Below are 21,065 nucleotides of genomic sequence, written 5' to 3' on the forward strand. Positions count from 1 at the left end.
CAATATTTTAAACTCTAAGCAACAGTACTTTAAAATGATTGATAACGTTTCACAAAATCGATTTCGGAAAAATTAGTTAAACTTGTTTTTATCTATTGTCGTTATCTCCAAACGAATACAAGCGACACTTAATCAACACAGGTTCACAAAATAAAGGTAAGTTAATTCACATTAAACATATAGAAAGAGAGAAAGAGACTGGGTATAACATTTTACAGAAATGCATACAGTTACGATATACGTTTCGAAGAGTATTTGTACCATTTTATGTAAAATGATTAATCAGAATCATTTAAAAACTGTATATGCATCGCTAATGCTAACTAAATTGCAAGTTAATGTTTGTTTACTTTCAAAGAATAAATAGCAATTACAGAGAATAAGGACAATAACGAGTCACGTTATATGCCCGGCGTCTGCTATATTAAGGGGCTCTTTTTGTGTTTATAAACTGAACATTTTCAATAAGTTTTAATTACTTCAATATGTTGGCTTTGATTATCACTGAAGAGGCATTTACTGTCGAAATGCGCATCTAGTCCAAACAAAAATTGCACAGTTAACACAATTATTACAATATGAAGTTCTACAAGTTGTAATGAATGGCAATGAATTGAACAACGAAAAAAAAAATTAGAGGTTTGTGTGACTTAACATGCTACTTTTGTTAAACAGGCGAGGACGCTTCATTCCTTATAGTCAAAGTAGATATCTAACTTTATCAAGAATACATTTTACTGCCGGAACGAGGAAAATTCATGAATTTACATGTAGATACATTACTGCATACAGAGTTTAATGTTTCCCCTTGGTGTTTTTTGCAACTTGTTGTATGTTTGTAAGTTCCTATCAAGCAGAAGTGAACAAAAAATATCAACCGTTGAATTTTTAAGTTTTAAAACCAGTATTAAAATCTATAGAATCTATAAATTTAGTAATTATTTAAAATTTAATAAATAAAAACTATAAGTAAATACAAAATTATGAATCTGTTAAAGGAAGACAATACTTGCATAGCTTCACTGTTTATATTTTTCGAATTGGAACAAAGCACAAAGGAATGTCACTCTTGCATAGAAAAGACACACCAATATAATTAATTAACTGCACATGTGTGCTCCATCTTCAAACAAGATTCTAAACTATCAATATAACCACAAGTTATTAATTTATAGGACAGTAATGACCAATGAATGCTTACCTACAGTAAAGAGGGTTTTTTTGATTTTTTTTAAAACTTAATCAGAGAAAAGGTCGAATTACTTTACTTGACTTTCATAGCTCATAATTAACATGTTTACACAATAAAAAATATAGAAAAATTATAGAATATCATGGTATAAGACGCAATATAGATCGTATGATTGCAGCAACTTACTCAAATAATTAAATTTAATTCAAGCCAGAATAATTTGACATTGGATATAATTTATTCGTACACACAAGGTTTTGAAACATTATCACCATTTCCTTTTAAGATCCGACTTAATAACCATATCCGGATATCGTAATGTAAATACGCTAGTACATACCTGACTTTCGTTTTACAAAATGCTATCTTTTTTGTTTATAAGCTGTTCATTGTCCAAAAATATGTAGATTTGAACGACTATAAGCTTTACCTCTCACTTAGCAGGCGAGGTCCGCTTCTTGCGGTTTGCAAGGATTCCTAAACACGCAAAAAGTGTGACACTATACTTGCAAGATGCATTTGATCTAACATCTATATTCTGGTAAATCATGGTTGTGAAATACTCATCCTGCAAAGCAAAAAAATGAATATCCCAACTTTATCAAAGATACATTTAACTGCCAAAATAGAGGAAGTTCATGGATGGCGATACATTACTACATAACGATCTTTAGGCTCCCCCTCGGTGTAATTTGGCCCGTGTCTGATTTTTGTTAAGATCGTTTCGAGCAAAAGGGTAAACAATTGTATTCTTTGTGTTTGTTATCTGACATTAGAGAAATATTATGCGATAAAGGGATGGTGTTAAACACAGCTTGATAAATCATAGCGATCAGTTTGTATTTAGCTATACCTTAAGAGAACCATTGACTTTTTCAGGAAAACTGGCATTCCTATAGTTGATTGATTATCTTAGTCGAACGCAGCATATAAATAGTGACTTCACACTTTCAATCATTGCTGCTATTTGTACATGTTGTAAAAGTTAAAATCAGTGTTTTGAATGATAAAGATTGACGAAGATGATTTATAACGACCTTACCTACCAATGAGGGTTTTGAATTGTCGATTGATAAATATTCGTTGTCCGTGGGCTAGTTATATGAATCATCCCATAACGTGATTTAGGTGTAACTGATAATTTAACTAAGATAGATAAATAATATTCTCTTATCAAAACCAGGGAGATAGAGAGAATTAAAGAGACAGGCAGAAACTAAAAATATGAATAGCAGCTGAAGACATATGCGTTATATTGATCGTAGCAACCAATTCAAAGCCTATTCTAGATTTCAACCTAAATGAGTACCATATAATACTGTGAATCGAAACATTTGTGTTTATCCTGTATTGAACCTTTCTACTACACAGATAAGGGAGAACAGAAACACAAAGTTTCATGTGACAGTGCAGGAATTTGTTTTTGAAAAGCCCTAGATAAGTAACTATGTAAACAGCAACACTATACATGCTATAGGTGTAAAAAAAGTTCTTTAAAACCGTTGGACAAATCTTTAGTTTTTATTTTCATGATTTTTGTTAACCGTTAATTGGCTAACGTCATCGTTCGAAAAGATTTCTCATTGCATTTTTTAATCATTTATGGTATACAAGTATTTTTTTAAACAATGTTATGTTTGTCTCTATGACACATTCACTATTCCATTATCTTTATAAATTATAAACACATCAACCGATAGTGGGGCAACATGTTATAATAAACAATATCTAAAACACTCAGGAAGTGAATGCACACATCAGCATTTAAACTCAATTGGTAATGTAAGATAACACCGAGCTATTTTAGAACACTCTTCCTGGTTTATCTATTATCGTTAAGATTTAATATCTCAATACTAATACAAGCGTCACAATAAACGATTCGAAAATAAACATACCACGAGATGTATGTCAATACATGATATATGCACAATTATCGCTATTATCTGTATTTTTCCTTTGATGTTTTTTTGTGATAATTTTCATATCACTCGTGTAGAGTGAGAATGAAAATTATCGCTAGTTTCTAAGGTCCTTAGCAACAGCGTAATAATCTAATTCATGCGCTAAAGTGTCGGCCAATCAGAAAAGGTTCGCCGGAACTATAAAAAAAATGTTATCGAATGACTGCGCTGAAATGTCAACAATAAAAGATGATTTCTCGTTTTAATATTTTACCGTGAATTTCGCCGTTAAATAATTTATTGGAAGTTAATAAAAGTAATCATATCATGTTTATAACAAATAACAAATGTCCTTTTTTACATAAGTCTACTTCAAATCATCGTAGGTCTGTCTGCATGTACATTTCTTCGTACATGTACATTTCTTCGTACATGTACATTTCTTCGTCTGCTTTGAAAATACATCCCAAAAGCTCAGCCATGGACACATCGGAATTGTGGGATTCAGATTTCGACCTAGAGACAGCCTTACAAAACATAGAAAACTTTGAATACCAGGAAAATTTAAGTACACAACCATTTGGAACATTTTCACTAGACGTTCCCAATGTCAATCACTGGACATTTAAGACAAATCAAACTACTGACACTGAAAAACAAGAAGATACAACACAAAATATCAATCACACATCAAATTTACCACCTAACATAGACTTTCTGGAAGACAGCAATGATTTTCATGATATAATTCTAGAGACAATATCTGAAACAAATACTGGTACTGATATAAATGTAGCTACATGTTCTTCAAATGTCAACAACACAGCTACATGTATTGCCCCTCCAAGTTGCTCAAAGTCTGATAAATTCAACAAGAGATTTGAACAGATAAATGAAAATGAAAGAGAGCAATTTATGGTTGACAGAGAAAATGACAATACTAAAAGAAAAATGAAAAGTTGTGTAAAGATTTTTACTGATTACATTTTAAGTATCAGAAATGTTCAAGAGGAGATCTTTAATATTGATCCGAAACAGTTAGATGAGTATCTACAAGAATTTTATGTTGGTCTCAGAAAAGAAAATGCCAAAGAAGGCGAATCAAATGAGTATCAACCCAGCACACTTGATGGGTACATGTCCATGATTTGCCGATATCTGAAGCAAAATGGATATAAATATGACATTAAAATAGATGATGAGTTTAAGAAATCCAGAGATTGCCTCAAAGCAAAAAAACAACAACTGAAAGAGATAGGAATGGGCAACCGACCATATGTTTCAGACGCAGTGGAATTATCTGATGAGGAGACCATGATAGAGGCAGGGTCATTAGGCATGGACAACCCTGAATGTCTGGTCACTCTCCTGTGGTACTTAAATACACGAAATTTTGGACTACGTGGATGCCATGAGCATAGGCAGTTGAAGTGGGGGGATGTTAAATTGGTTGCTACCCCAGAAAAACACCTGGTCTATAATGAGCGACTCACAAAAACAAGGGATGGAACAAACTGCAAAAATACCAGAGCATATGCCCCTAAAGCATGGATAAACCATGACAATCCCGAAAAATGTCATGTATCTGCATACGAGAAGGTATGATATATTCTAAATATTAAGTCGAATTAAAACAAGAGTATACAAATATTGTAGACATACATATGCACGATGAGTTGAACAATAACATCCTATCCAACAACTATCAGGTGTTAAGATAGAAAAATAACTCAACACACTGGCAGTTCCTAGTAAGGACATTTAATCTGTACGTATGCAATGTTGTATGAAATTTATACAATTGTGTACTCGTGTATCTTGTAAAAGGTTTCGAAAATAAATATATAAATTATCAGCTTGACTTGATCAGATACAAAAAATGTTGTAAATAGGGTACATGTTACTATAAAACTAAGAAAAAATGTGTCCATATGATAGTTCAGAGACTAGCACTGGCATTTCCCATGTTCGGTGAACCATGAATCATGAATTTGAGGTTAAACACTACAATTACATTGTGTACATACAATTAAGAAATACCATTCCAAAAATGAACATATTTTGCTTCATTACTGTTACCATGCCAAGCGCTTTATAAACCTGATATTAAATGGACAATTTGTATTACATGATCACATTACTAAGTTCAGTGAACCATACAATTGAGGCCAAAACCATAACGTACATGTACCATACATTTTAGAAAGATACTTTATTGTCATTTGCCAAATAAGGATGTCCGCTATAATTTTTTTTATTTATGACAGATACAATGTATACCGTATTTAAAGTCATTGTCATTATTTCATAGTTTTTAAAAGGAAAAAGGTGCCAATGTATAATTAATCTTGTGATTTATGCGCACCCCCCCCCTCCCAATTAAAAACAAAAATTACCTATGGTTTACATCTCAATAACAACCAAAAAGACCCTTAATTTGCAATCCTGTATTTGAATATTATTAATTTATACCAGTCTTTAAAAAAAAAATATAAAAAGAGTAGCGAACATCCTGAAACGAATAGTTTGTCTAAATTTTCTAGCAATGTATATCTTTTGTAATATGTTACTGATAATTTTGCAGTATAAAAATCACAGACCGCAAGAAATGCAGAATGACACCAGTCCATTTTATCTTGGAATAAACCATTATAAAAAAGGCAAAGCGGTCACTTGGTACAAAAACATGCCTATGGGTGAAGGAAAGCTTCGCACACTGATGAAATCTGCAGCAACAAAAGCCAACATAACAGACAAAAAACTCACAAATCATTCTGGTCGTAGGACAGCTGTAACACGTCTTATAGAAGAGGGCCTTCCATTAACTGTTGTTCAACAGCATACAGGCCATAAAAACATTCAATCCCTCTTATCATATCAGAAAAACAGTCTTAAGAAACAAAAAGAAATAGCACATGTGTTAGATGGTGGTTCTTCCGAGTCAGTATCAAACAGTAAAGGTCAACCAGAACAAAGATCTGAAAGTCCAGGTGTACCAACTAAATCAGATCAAAACAACAATGCAGACACTTTTCAACTTAAAAATTCAGCAATGCTCTTTCCACAGGGAACTATAATAAATGGAGGAAATTTCAATTTCAATTTTGGAAATTCAACTACTTCAAGTACTTGCCAAGATGACAATGCTGGTCCAAAACCCAAGCGCAGACGTGTTCAGGTTATTGAATCAGACAGTGACTGATCTACTGATATATTAATCTATACATTTGTTTCATACATGAAATAATCAAAATTCATAATGTTTTCTAAATGGACTATTTTGTTACAATTCAATTATTGTTATAGTTAATTAAACAGTTTACATATATATTTGACAATGTGTGATATAAGTTATTGGATAAGTTTGACAAATTATTTCTATTTATACAGACTGCAAGGTTTTGGGTTAAACAGATAAAAGTGATATGATTGCTAATGAGGCAATTGAAGTGTCCAAATTATACAAATGAAATATGTTTTGGTGTTGTATATCTTTAATTTTGCTTCTTAACTGGTTATTTCATAATTAAAAGTAGCTGTGGATGGAAATAGTAACTATTAATGGTCTTCATTATTAATTTTGTCTACAAATTGTCAATAAATATCAAAAGGACCGAAGAGACATGGTTCTCCAGCTTGAAAAAAAGGGGGGGGGGGGAGCTTGATCGGGGGGAGGCCTTGATGAAGGAAATTTTCACATCTTCTTCCATACATGTATTGTATAATAACCAGTAATCGTACTGACAACAGGGCAGTGTTTGTCACATTTATCTATTAAATGTGTGGGATATTAACTTATTGTCTGGCCATGTACTGTAGTCCGAGATAACTGACCATGCTGCATGCAGTCTATATGATATATCGTCTCGTACACAATAAATTTCATTTTACAGATATAAAAGGGTTGACACTTACTTAAAATACACTTACATTATATATTCAATCGTTCACTTCATTTTGATACGCAGAAACACCAAATTACAGCTTGTAAACAGTGAAAATTGTCTTCGCCATACTTGATCACGTCGAATGTTCAAATGGGACACCTTTTTTCAAATGAATGAACATTCTGAGCGACTACATATTTATATCAAATAAGCCTACGCCAAAAAAATAGTACCACAAAAGAAAATGCATTATCATCGTACAAAATACCTTTTTTAACTGAAATTTTAATTAAATGATATTCGAAAATACAAATAACAGCGATAAATAGATTATTTATGTTTTTTTAAACTCGATGCATTTTCTCATTCTCATCTCATCTCAGGGCTCCGCCCTTCGATGACATGAGAATGAGAAAATGCATCTCGTTTAAAAAAACATAAATAATCTATAATTACAGAGAATAGAAACTATTGGATATACATACACCATTTGAGTTATAGTGGTAAGTTGTGTCAATATCAGTCATGCCACACGTATACATGTTTATATTGCTAACACCATTGTTAATATTGAACAGAAATCATCCGATACGTATGTCCCAAGTGGTTGATTGATGTTACCTTTACGGTCATCGGCACATATTTAAAACATTAAGAAATAAACATATAACCCAACTTTCACTATCTATGTTGTCCTATTTGGTTTAAAAGCTTTTGATTATTTAAAATAACTTGTTGATTGACTACCCGTATTTATTTGATGATTTCACACCACGGCTAAACATATTCGTATTATGTGTAGTGCAGATGCATTTTATTTTAAAATATTTGATCAAACATCAGTCTGAAAAAGAGGTTAAAATTTTAAATATTAATAACACTCAGCAGGTGTATGCAAACATCAATATTTAAATTCAAATAATAACGTAAAATACACCGATTGATTTTGTTTATTTTTTTTATATTTACATATACAGATTTAAATTGTCATTTAAGATTAAGTAAGTAAAAACGAATACAAACGACACTAAATCTGTACTGATTTACATATTAAAGCTACGTTAACTCACATAAAAAAACAAGACAGAGAGAGAGTGGGTATAATGTATAATCGAAATGTATACAATCACGATTACCGTCCCGAAGAAAAAAAAATCATTCCGTATTCATGTAATTATGTTCACCATAAACATTTCAATACTGTATAGCTATATATATAGGCATCGCTAAAGCTTACTAAAATGCTTTCAATGTTTGTTTACTATCATAAATAAAATATCAATTACAGAGGTTGGGGAAATTTGGTTTATATTCCTAACATTGTTATTATTTGTAAACCGGAATAAATCGAGGTACGTGTCTTAAATGGTTTTTTGAGCTTTCTCTCTAAAAGTCCGACAGTTACTTCATATTTAATCAAAAACAAATTAACAAATAGTGCTAAGATGTGTTATCCAAAGGTGTGTCGAAGAACAGATACTTGAACCTTCCCTGAATATTACTTTTTTTATAGGGGCATACATTTAGCCGTTCATTAATGTGTAGAAAGAGTGGCGCACTACCAGTACATGGCATCTGATTTCACCATTCTAAGCTACGAAATTTTATATAATGCACACCCAAAATGTATTCAAAACATTAGCAATGACATTTCTATACGAGGGAAGTTTAGTGACGCCGACTTTATATCGCATTATCTTATCAACACATACTTTTTTTCAATATCTTGTATCTTACTTTAAGTAATCGATATTTCATTGATGGCATAACCTTGCATGTTAATCTATTGTCATAAAAAATCATAATTATATCTAATCAAATTAGTATATTTAGCTAGCCAAGTCCGTATATTTGAATAAAGCGACATTCTTTTATAGTGGGGATAATTGATTTAACATTAATAAAGCTATAACTTAAAATTATTTGCTAGCCCCTTTCTTTGTAAAATGTAAATTAACCCTGTTTAATTTTAGCATTATAAGAAAATAGTACATATTTATAGTCTATTTCAAAAAAGTAAAAAAAAAATGTTTTCTGTCATGTAGGTTCCAATTATAATTTTTCATTGAAGCATTTGACATAAGTTTGAATAAAGTGGTGCCTATGGATGTTCTGGTTTTTTGTTTTGTGTTTGGGCGTATTTGTGTACACTTTTTTCATAAAAAAATAGAGACAACAGTAGTATACCGCTGTTCGAAATTCATGAATCGATTGAGGAAAAAAACCCAAATCCGTTACAAATTCAAACTGAGGGGAACATACAATGTATCAAATATAACAGGAGAACAACGACACAACGTAAACCCAACACACCCAGAAACGAACTTATATATAACAATGGTAATTTACAGGACATGTTAAGAAAAACTGGGAGGTTGAACCCAGTTTTGTGGCTAGCCAAACCTTCAGCTTTTATGGCAATGTTAATATACAGATAAATAAAGTGTTTTGTTCAAACAAAATTGTATGCACCATATTGAAGCAACACATAATAACACAATTTAAAACAGTGTATCCATGATAGCTGAATGACTATATGTGTCTATTAACACGCGTTTTGATCACCTTAATGTATTACCTCATATTATGTTTAGACATTATTCTGTTTTGTCTGAGACATTGCAGTGGTATATTACAGTTCATTTTCTCACTGTACTAAGTATCTTATAAGAAAGTCTTCCTTGTCAGAATTGTAAACTCATATGTGTAAATGAATAATATTTAAAAATAATGAACGGTTATCTATATTGGTATGTAACATTTGAAATTAATCAAATTATATTTATTCATCAATGTCTTCAGTACACCAATAACAAAAACCAACTGTCTATTGGATTTATAAATTTTGTAGTTATTTATAATTAAATCGAACAACTATACGTAAATATAAAATTATAAACCTGTTAAAGGCAGAGAATTCTCTCATAGCTTAAATTAACTTTTTCGAATTAGAACATAGTACAAAGAAATGTCACTCTTGCATACAATTGACACATCAATAAAATTAATAAACTAAGCCTTCGTGCTTCACCTTCAATAAAGATTCTAAATGATAAATATAAGCAAAAGTTGTAGATCTATATGATAGTGACAACTAATGAATGCTAACCCACAGTAAAGGGTGACATTTTTAAAAAACTTACTCAGAAAAATGCTCGAGCTATCTAACTTTAATAGCTCAAATTTTCGTTTTTAAACAATAATATAATGTATAAGTTAAATATTGTTGGCATTTCATAGTACAAGACGCAATATTGATTCTATGCTTGCATCAACTGAGCCAGAAACAGATTTAATTAAAGCCTGAACATTTAGCTTTGTTTATTTAAGTTTATCCGTACCGGTTTTTAAAATACCACAACTTCCTGTTAAACTCCGACTAAATACCCAGGTAAAAACGCTACATAACTTCAAACAAATTCAAAATGAGGGATTTGTGGGATTGTGATACGTACTAGAATTAAACCAAGACTCTGAGACCATCTCACGTGAAATTTCTTTGCACGCTTATGTTGTATCCACATTATATATTTTTAACCTTGCCTCCTTTTTATGCTCCATTTATGATACGATATTCACTGGCTTGTATTTTCTGTCATGATTTCCTTAGTAGAGGTTTGTTGCTCACAAGGAAAAAGTAAAATCACAAAAATACTGAACTTAGAGGAAGATCAATTGGGAAAGTCCATAATCACATGGCAAAATCAAATAACAAAACGCATCAAAAACGAATGGACAAAAACTGTCATATTCCTGACTTGGTACAGGCATTTTCAAATGTAGAAAATGGTGGATTAAACCTGGTTCTATAGCGCCAACCCTCTCACTTTAATGACAGTCTCATCAATTTCCGATATTTTTTTACATTGATGCGTTAAATAAAGAGACACAATAAATATAATAGTCAAAATATGGGTACATCAGTCATCATCGTTTAACAATTTTAAAAGGAACAATTTAACAGAACACAAAAACATCTACTATCTACGAACACATTTATTGATTTGAGTGTCTGATATCAAACCAAGAGTTCCAAATGGTGAATTTGAAATCATCCCTCCGTAAATTTACAGATGCCATCACGAGTTTGTTGACCGTAATGGAATAACCGTTTCACAGATGATATCGGATATGTTTCTTATGTCGTCCCAATGTGACCTACCGACTTAGCAGGATCTGCTTACCCTTCTGGAGGACCTACGATCACCCCAAGTTTTTGAAGGGGTTCTTATTGCTAAGTCTTTAGTTTTCTATGTTGTGTCTTTTGTACTATTATTTGCCTGTTTGTCTTTTTATTTTTAACCATGGCGTTGGCAGTTTATTTTCAATCAATGAGTTTGACTTTCCCTCTTGTATTTATCGTCTCGCTTTTATGGGCTTCACGTTTTCTGTGCGTCCGTTTGTTCGACCGTCCGTTCGTCCGTTTGTCCTGCCCTCTATTCCGCCTTAGGTTAAAAATTTACGGTTTTAAGTTTTTGTCGAGGTAGTTTTGATGAAGTTGAAGTCCAATCAACTTAAAAGCTAGTACACGTGTTTCCTATGATATGATCTTTCTTATTTGAATGCCAAATTAGACATTTTACCACATTTTCACGGTCCACTCAAAGACTAAAATGATAGTGCGGATGGGGCATCCGTGTACTAATGACACATACGTGTTATAAATGCTTTAAATTTTGTGTTTTATTTGGTCATCAAACTACATGTATTTTGATTTTATTATTAGTGTGGTGATTTGATGAGTTTTCTTTTCGCATTTCTGTCTCCGAATATTCCCGATGGACGTTGAACCTCAAAGACGTTTGTGTACAAGGATATTCCATTTAAGGTTTAAACAAATATATTTTGTTTAGGCAGAAATTGAGTAACTAGAAAAGTATCACAACAACTCGTATTTAACGGAAAGAACAAAAACAGTCTTAGCATTACGGGACTGTTAAATAATCATTGATTAACTGAAACTAATACAATATAGCAATTGTAAAGCAGCAGAATAAAGCACCGGATTAATAGAATAACAACAAAACCAATTGTACGTTGATTGATTGACGCTTGAAGGATACCGTTGTCGTTTGACTTAAATGCTCTATTTTGCAAACAACTGAACAGTCATCGCTGTTGTAGTGCATTTAAGAAAAATACTAGATACTTGTTTTTTTAATTTGATAAAAACAAAGGTCGAGTCTCTGTTGGGCGTAGTCGACATGATGGATGACTATTCTTATTTCTTTCCCTTTTAATTTCAAGCTGTCCATACATGTATACCCGCATGTACAGATCCAACCTTTATGATGATGGCTAATCCAATGTACACACCAGAACGAAGGAACATTAGGTAAAAACACAAAAGCATAGTATATGTATTACATGTGAATTTGTAAATGCTATAGATTCATTATATTTGTTCATGCATACATGTATGATCAATTAAACAAGAAACTATTAGAATATCACGATATAACTGCCTTCATTATCTATCTTACCTAGTAAGCTTTTGAGAGAACTTGCTTTCACATGAGGGCCGGGGTATTTTTCATAGTATCACTTTTATGGGATGTTGCACTTCATACAGTTGTACAGGATAAACCAACATTTTGACAGCTGTGGTTGAATTAGTTGGTAAGCTTTTATTTCCTATTTATGAGCATGCTATTTCATTCCAAATAAAACAGATGGGAAAAAAATGATAAAACAAATAGCCTTAATTTTGCTAAAATTTGACTACAAAACTTAATATGACAAAGATATTGTTTATTATAGAAAAGGAGTTATATCGGCTTATTCTTTGTATAAACATTGTGAATCAAATATTTTTGTACTTAAGTACACATGCAAAAAATCAATACAGATGACAACATGGACAATTTTCAAACGAAAAATAACGTTAAATCCCTTCAATTCATTTGATTGTAGGTAATGTTTGTTTTACGAAATATATGTTATAAATCACTATAAGAATGTAAATAATTGTCGTTGAAAACATATACTTCACTTATCATATATCAGTAATGTAAGTGTTGTGCAAATATTCCTCAATATTCTAGTGTATATACCACATGATTTATTAGGCAGAAATGACCTTAGCCGTATTTGACACAACTGTTTGGAATTTTGGATCCTCCATGCTCTTTAACTTGGTTTTAGTACTATTTTGATCTGAGCTTCACTGATAAGTCTTATGTAGACGAAACGCGCGCCTGGCGTTTAAAATTATAATCCGGGAACCTTTGATGATTATTATCACATATATGTGCAGAGTAAAGCCAAGTTACTTAATTACATGTTATAGATTGACAACGAATGATGAGAGAAACCAGGTAAACATTGTGATAATTAATTTTTGCATTTATTTTAATCAAATATCTGTTAGATAATATAAAACAATAAATACAGGAATTAATAATATTTATTAATTATACGATTTATGCCATTATTTGTCAGTTTTCTAAAATGTTATTGACTTGCATATACATGCATTTAACAAGTATATCTTATATCAACTTTTCTGATATTTGCTAACATAGGATGCAGTTTTCATTGTATATCGTCCTTAGTATAATCTCTGCCGCCCTGCAAATCAAAGGGATTGCATTGTGTCCAAATACATGTACGTGTTCAGACAGTTCTAATAGAGTTGCAGTAACCTGTAGCAGAAGAGGACTGGCAAGCATCCCATCAGAGTTTCCAAGTGATTCGTATACTATGTGAGTACACATAACATGTTTGTTATAAAAGTTGATAATAATGTATTTGTGTATACAAATTATATATCTGTATATATAATCTTCGTAATTTACCAACTAGAACGAATATTTTCCAATTGCATAAAACAGGTGTCGAAATAAAACTTGAGGTTTACGTAATCAATTATGAAAGACTATTATCACTTCGATTATGTTTTCAAATAATGATTCTTCAAACTTTGTATTATTGTGATAGCATTTTACCTGCCCAAAAATTTCCTTCGGTATAACTCTAAAAATAAAAAAAAACGGAATACTAGGCATTGTAAACTTTACATAGATTTGACTGATATTTAAGGTCTTTTTTTGTTATATCACTCTTCATGAATTTAGGTTATTATACAATAATATATATTTAACTTTAGGTATTTAGATGTAGGTAACTAAAGAGCAGCGCTTTATTAACCGAAATTATCGTTTCGCATCACACTATAATGTTTCATCGATATACACACTGTCTTGAATATTATTTAAAAAAAATGGATTGGTTACTTAATTGTGTGGTTACGATTTGATTGTCTAGAATAAATTGCAAACACATTCAGAATGGGAGGAGAACTTGTATACGTTCAACCAGAATCCCGATTGATATACATCACATTATGGGTATTCGGAACCTATCGATGAGCATGCTTGTACCATTAAAGTACATATTGTTTAATAAATGTTGATAATAGAAATGGATGCATTTATTTTAAACCATTGTGGTGACGTCAGCCTATTCATTTACCGTGGATTCTTTTTCTAGAATCAACGCTTCCTAAATCTGTCGCTGAAATGGGCTCAACATATCAGATTCTTTTGTTTCCTTTGTGTGCCTAATTTCATTAAGTTTGAATTGATTTCTGTTCACTAATGAAATTGTTTTAAAAACTCACCTTTCATTTTTGTGATTTCTATATGCTTTCACTGGGATTCGAACCCGTCCATGAATTCTGATACGTGTTACTGACATCAACATATCGACGAAACCTCTGGGCTAACAATCGGTTACGATTTAAATGTCTATTTTTTATATATAAATGAATGTATGAAATACATCGGTACAACAGACACACAGGGCTTTTACCTTTATATATACATAATAGGCAAACGAATAGTATGAATTGGTAGCCACGAGGTTTCATGGTTAAGATAAATGAGTTTAAGGTAAGGACTTGTATTTTTAGGTTCGAATCCCTGAATTATCTTTGTTGTCTCTATTCTCTACTTTTTAAGTTTTTGTTCTTGTTTTGTATGTTATTGTGGATAATTTGTGTAATAAAAGCGAGTTTGGTCGTTTATTTTTGGATTATGGTTGGCTATTCCACATGTTTGAAACAAAACTGATTACATTCTCGTGATTTGTCCACTTTTGTTTTATAAATTTATATAATATGATTTCATCTGTTTTACTACACAATTTTATAACTGTTAATTCGTAAATTCCTATGCTAGAAAATCGTGATGTTCCTAGAATTAGAATGTTCTTTGTCGGGTTGTATTCCCTTTGACACATCCTCCATTTCCATTTTCAATTTTAATAGAAATAAGTTCGAATATATCTTATTTTGTAAAGAACAGACAATATTCAGATTCCTGATAGTATGAAGATCTTTAAGGACAGACGTGTTGTGTTATAATATATTTTTATTTTTGTTTTAACCATTTAATTGTGATATTCAATTTATTGTAATGAATTGTTTGACACGATAACATGGTTATTTAAACTCACTTACAATACCTTCTAATTAAGAATAGGCGTTAATTTTTAAAAGACATTAACACAATAGTTTAAGTTATAGATACAATGGATAAGCTATGATTCATGAAAAACAAACCATTCGCCCTCCGGGCTCATGGTTTCTTTTTCAAGAATCAACGCTTATCCATTGTATCTATATCACATAATGCATTGTATTTGCGTAATATGCACTCAACGTTTTATTGTTTACACATATCCTTTGTATTTTGTAATAAAACGGATGATTAATCTATTTATGGAACGCTAATTTGATGCTGACCGAATTTTTATTATCATATATAAAACTTAGAAATTATGGTTTAAGAGCGTCACTTAAAAACTCAGATAAGTCAAAAACTACATAAGATAATAAATACGTTCAAATTTCGGAACACGGTACATTAGTAAAGAAGAAGATCCGAATGATATGTCATTGGTTTGATGACCACTTTTTCAGTTGAACTATTTCATCTTCTTTTCCACTTTCAAAAACAAATATGTTTGACCTTAGACATGCATTATTCCATGAAAGTTTGTACTTTGTATCCTTTAATATAATATAATTATGAAAAGTGAGACTGAAATCGAAATGATAGTTTTATAAAAAAAAAAGTAAAGAACTAGGAACATCTTTTTTTATGTACTAAACATTACTTATCGAAGTACATACTAACTGTTTAAAGGAACAGACGGGAATCGATTGGAATGTTTATTGTCGACTGTTCTTGATAAGATTAAGTTTTAAACATGAACAATATATTTTTCCTATCTTTCTCCAGAAATCTACAACTCAATGATATTACGATAGTGGAAACTGGTTCATTTAATAATTATTCTGTATTGGATACTATGTAAGTTAATTTATTACTATTACAAGCATGTATATATATATATACAAACGCCTCAATGGCCACAGGAGTGACCTTACAAAAAAACCGTACATTCCTGTCAGCCAACATTTCAGGTTACCAGATCACAACCTGAAAGATTTTGATCACATGAAGATCCTTGTGATCGAACAGGATTGTACATGGCAAAATAGGCAAAGAGAAAATCGGGAGAGGTTTTGGATAAAAACACTGGGTGTCCTCCATCCAGATGGAATCGATAGAAAGAAATAATTAAATTTACAGTCTAGTGTTAATATTATTATATTCAGGATTTTGGATTAAAATCAATCGACCAAAACTTACCTGTATTATTAGTGATCTATGTTTACACCTTATACATTATATCTCATTATTGTTAAAACTTTTGTCACCGAAGAAGGCCATTTGTTGAGCCGAAATATTTGCAATTATTGTATAATTTATATCATCTGTTCAGTTTTTCCATCTTTGTGCAATGATATTCAACACTTTTTAGTGTTTTGTTTTCCATCTATTTATCGGTATTGTTACACAATCTTTCAGACTCATATATATATATATATATATATATATATATATATATATATGCGAAAGCAAATTTACAGATCTAACATTGTTGGGTTGATGTTTAGACGAGTTGTATATATATATATATATATATATATTAATTTGTAGGATCCTTTACTATAGATAATTTAGCTGATCTGTAACAATAACATCTTCATGCCTTATATATCATGTACTGTAGTACGCCGCTAGATTAAAACTGACGTGGAAAGGTAACACATGCCCACCGAAAGCTCTTTTTTTGAGAGCCCAGGTGGTCGTGTGGTCTAGCGGGACGGCTGCAGTGCAGGCGATTTGGTGTCACGATATCACAGTAGCATGGGTTCGAATCCCGGCGAGGGAAGAACCAAAAATTTGCGAAAGCAAATTTACAGATCTAACATTGTTGGGTTGATGTTTAGACGAGTTGTATATATATATATATATATAACAGTATGTAGATACAACAGTTTGCTTAAGTTTCTTATCGAATTTGTAACAATGTAAGCTAAATATCGTAAACATATATTAGTTCAAGTAAAATGAAAAACGAAGTCGCTATACACTGTGAATATTAAGGTGTCTACCACATCAACAAAATTCATTTCATGGTAAACGATCGCTTTATATAACATTACCCTTTCGTTTTCGTGCAAAAACGAGTTCAACAATAGATGAGTTGCTGTTCTTGGAAGCCTTGTACTTGTCCACACAAGTAAATCTTTGTAGATGTTAATTGATCATGTTGATGACGAATGCTTTTACGAAATAAAAAAAAACTGACTGGCAGTTTACGAAATTGCAATGAATGCCACAATGTCAAGTAATCAATATATACATGTTAGTCATGTAACTGTGACTAATAATTAAATGTAACATTCTACGAAACATAACTAATAATCAAATGTACAATTCTAAAAAAAATATGACTAATAATCACATGTTCAATTTTAAGAAATATGATGAATATTCCAATGCTCAATTTTAAGAAACCTATATGACTTAAACTCAAATGCACAATTACAATGAACGTTTATGACTGATAATCAAATGTACAATTCTAAGAATCCAATATGAATAATAATCAAATACACAATTTTAAGAATCAAGTGAAAAATTTAATACTATCGAGTCGTGTGGACGCACTTCTTCTTTCTTCGCAGGAAATGTTAGACTTAGCTGATGCTGCTGTTCTGTTAATAGTTTCTGAGTGTAAAGAATATAAAATGATTCGCTCCCCTTACATTTAAATTATAATTTACTTGTGGAGACTAATTCAAACACATGTTGTTTGCTTTGTACTATTTAATTTTGTACTGGGTCATTGTCACTTCTGGTGAACATCCCGATGGTAACGTAGACCATTGTAGATTGCGCATTGACACAGGAATGATTCAATACATTAATCATCTTAATTTTCTTAACAAATTGTCATCAGATTTATATGAACCAGACGATGTATAGCAACCCGTCAGAGTCAACTTGATGTAAGGTGGTAGAACTGTTATATTTAGCACTTTTCCGATGCTAGTCTAGGCCATCATCTAACCTCGAGTTCAGACAGTAGTGTTAGTGCAATACCAACCTTGATATTCCCTTGTTCGTCTTTGTTAAATTTTCACTTTCCATACAAAACATTGTGGAGAATAATTTTTGTTTCAAATAAAGAAATACTTGGCATGAGTAAAATTAAATTGTGTCAAGTTCTATAGAAATAAATTCACAAACTGTTTCATTGCATATAAGGATATTACCATCAAGGGAAGTTAATATATCAAATTATCACCGTTTTTCTTCCTGTGTACTCGATCAATCTTTGTAGTATTTGTATTTGTATCAATCTAGTGAGTTAAGCCTTTTTGAACAGAATTTTGTAGTTCGTTCTTATATTGTACTGTTAATCCACTGTCCAATGTTAGGGCCGGGGGGGGGGGGGGGGAGGTAGGAAAACAGCTAACATGTTTAAACCCGCCACATTCTGTATGAATGTGCCTGTTTTAACTAAGGAGCCTGTAATTCTAATCTAAGTAATGAAGTTAATCGACATAGTTTTGTCATTATTATTTTAACTTGCCAATACCATGTATGAAGCGTAAACTACATTAAAACCCCTTATAGTCAAAATCGCAGTCAACTAAAGTAAAATTAATTGTAAGGAACTAAACCTGCTACGTCTGTCTAAAAGCAATTGTATAAAGACTATCTAGTGTGTAAAATAACTATGAACCCAACGAGTAATTGAAATATATTTCAATGTTTATTGATATGCGCGCAGCTAAACATATTTTAAAATAAAATTCAATAAAAAAGAAATTATCATTTATTTCAGTTATATTAACTTTTGCAAAATCAGTGTTATTCAGCCAGGGGCATTTGTCATCTTACCTAAACTTCGATTATTGTAAGTATTTTTGTTTTTCGATAATGATTCACTTTACTCAAATAGTTATCAAAGGTACCAGGATTATAATTTAGTACGCCAAACGCGCGTTTCGTCTACATAAGACTCATCAGTGACGCTCATATTAAAATATTTTCAAGCGAAACAATTACAGAGTTGAAGAGAATTGAGGATCCAAAATTCCGAAATGTTGTGCCAATTACGGCTAATGTAATCTATGCCTGGGATAAGAAAATCCTTAGTTTTTTGAAAAATTCAAAGTTTTGTAAACAGGAAATTTATAAAATTGACCACATTATTGATATTCAAACTGTTTTGACAGGTATATTTACAAAACCTTTCACTATTGGTTATATTTGAAGTTACCAGAAATCTTTGATATCCAGTTAAACATATTTAAGGAAAATATGAATATGTTTTTTCATTATAACTTTTATAGTGACCTTCGTTTTCTTTATCACTCACAGCTAGACATTCTTAAACGGTACTATTCCTTTTAATTTGGCAAAGGTAATAGTAGTTTGTTTTCTTGTAATGTGTTCATGTTTATTTGATACTATTGATAGTTAGATTTTTTTTTAAATAAACAAAACAATAAAGAAAGGAACAAAAAGACTCTAACTGGAGTATATAAGATTTCCTTCACATTGAAAAGTACCAATGTAAACACAAGTATTATAATTTATGTCAATTGACAATGCTAGCTCGTAAAATTGTTCACCAGGTATTTTTTACTATATGCATAAGAGGCGGCTAGTAAACGTCTTTGTTACATGTTATTGTACACCAACTTTTGTAACCGTATTTCTTATAATTTTAGCACCAAAGCTAGTTTATATAAAAAAGAAGATGTGGTATGATTGCCAATGAGACAACTGTCCACAAGAGACCAAAAATGACACAGACATTAACAACTATAGATCACCGTACGGCCTTCAACAATAAGCAAAACCCATACCGCATAGTCAGCTATAAAAGGCGCCGTTATGGCAATGTAGAACAATTCAAACGAGAGAACTAACGGCCTTATTTATATAAAAAATGAATTATTTGTTATCAATGAATCGTATTCGAATCGTTTTGTTTTGTATTTAGGCAGAAATTGCCATCAGGGATTGTAAAATGGCGTACAATATCGGTCTTATTGTTTGCGTTATCTGCAAAAGACAACTTTGGAACCGTGCGTTTTAATGATTAATGAATTAAATAGTTTATACAGACCTTGAATAAATGCAACTTTTTTAAAACCGCGAAATTGAATATTCATGAAATGTTTTATTCTCAATCAACGAACAAAAAAATGATCAACAGTAAATTTCAAATGTTTTAAAGCTATAGTTATAAACACATTCCTCGATTGTCACATTTAGATTTGGAAAAAAATATATCTTTTATTTTTCTAGATATCTGAATGGTAATAACATCAGTACAATATCCAGTGAAACATTTGTAGGACTGGGAAACCTTTTTCAAATGTATGTATAGATAGAAACATTCAATATATATATATGTTCTAAAAGTGTATATCAATGGAAAATGTGCTCGTTGGTAACATGTTTTGTTATTGAACTATTTGTACAAAAATGGTTCTCAATTGGAAAGAAAATATAAACAATAATTCAGTATGCATGTTACGCTCATTTCAACAGCTTTAATATCTTTTTTTAAGCTGAACTCCTCCTATTTTGAACTATATAGTGAAAGTTATATGGCCATATACCATTCTTTGTATTTTGTTTATGGTGATGCTATTGCTCCCATCCCATAGTTTAAGGGTGAAACAGTTTTTTTATCAGACAA

At 31.4% G+C, this 21,065-nt stretch overlaps 1 long non-coding RNA gene across 1 annotated transcript; it reads left to right on the top strand.

The window, feature by feature from the left end:
- Positions 1–91: 91 nt before the first annotated feature.
- Positions 92–20,743, top strand: LOC143043392 (uncharacterized). Its single transcript, XR_012968363.1, has 6 exons — positions 92–156; positions 12,231–12,318; positions 13,508–13,687; positions 16,229–16,300; positions 19,194–19,265; positions 20,669–20,743. It is a non-coding gene; the product is annotated as an uncharacterized LOC143043392 (long non-coding RNA).
- The last annotated feature ends 322 nt before the right edge of the window (positions 20,744–21,065 follow it).

Source organism: Mytilus galloprovincialis, chromosome 8 (assembly GCF_965363235.1).
Source record: "Mytilus galloprovincialis chromosome 8, xbMytGall1.hap1.1, whole genome shotgun sequence".
Lineage (NCBI taxonomy): Eukaryota > Metazoa > Mollusca > Bivalvia > Mytilida > Mytilidae > Mytilus > Mytilus galloprovincialis.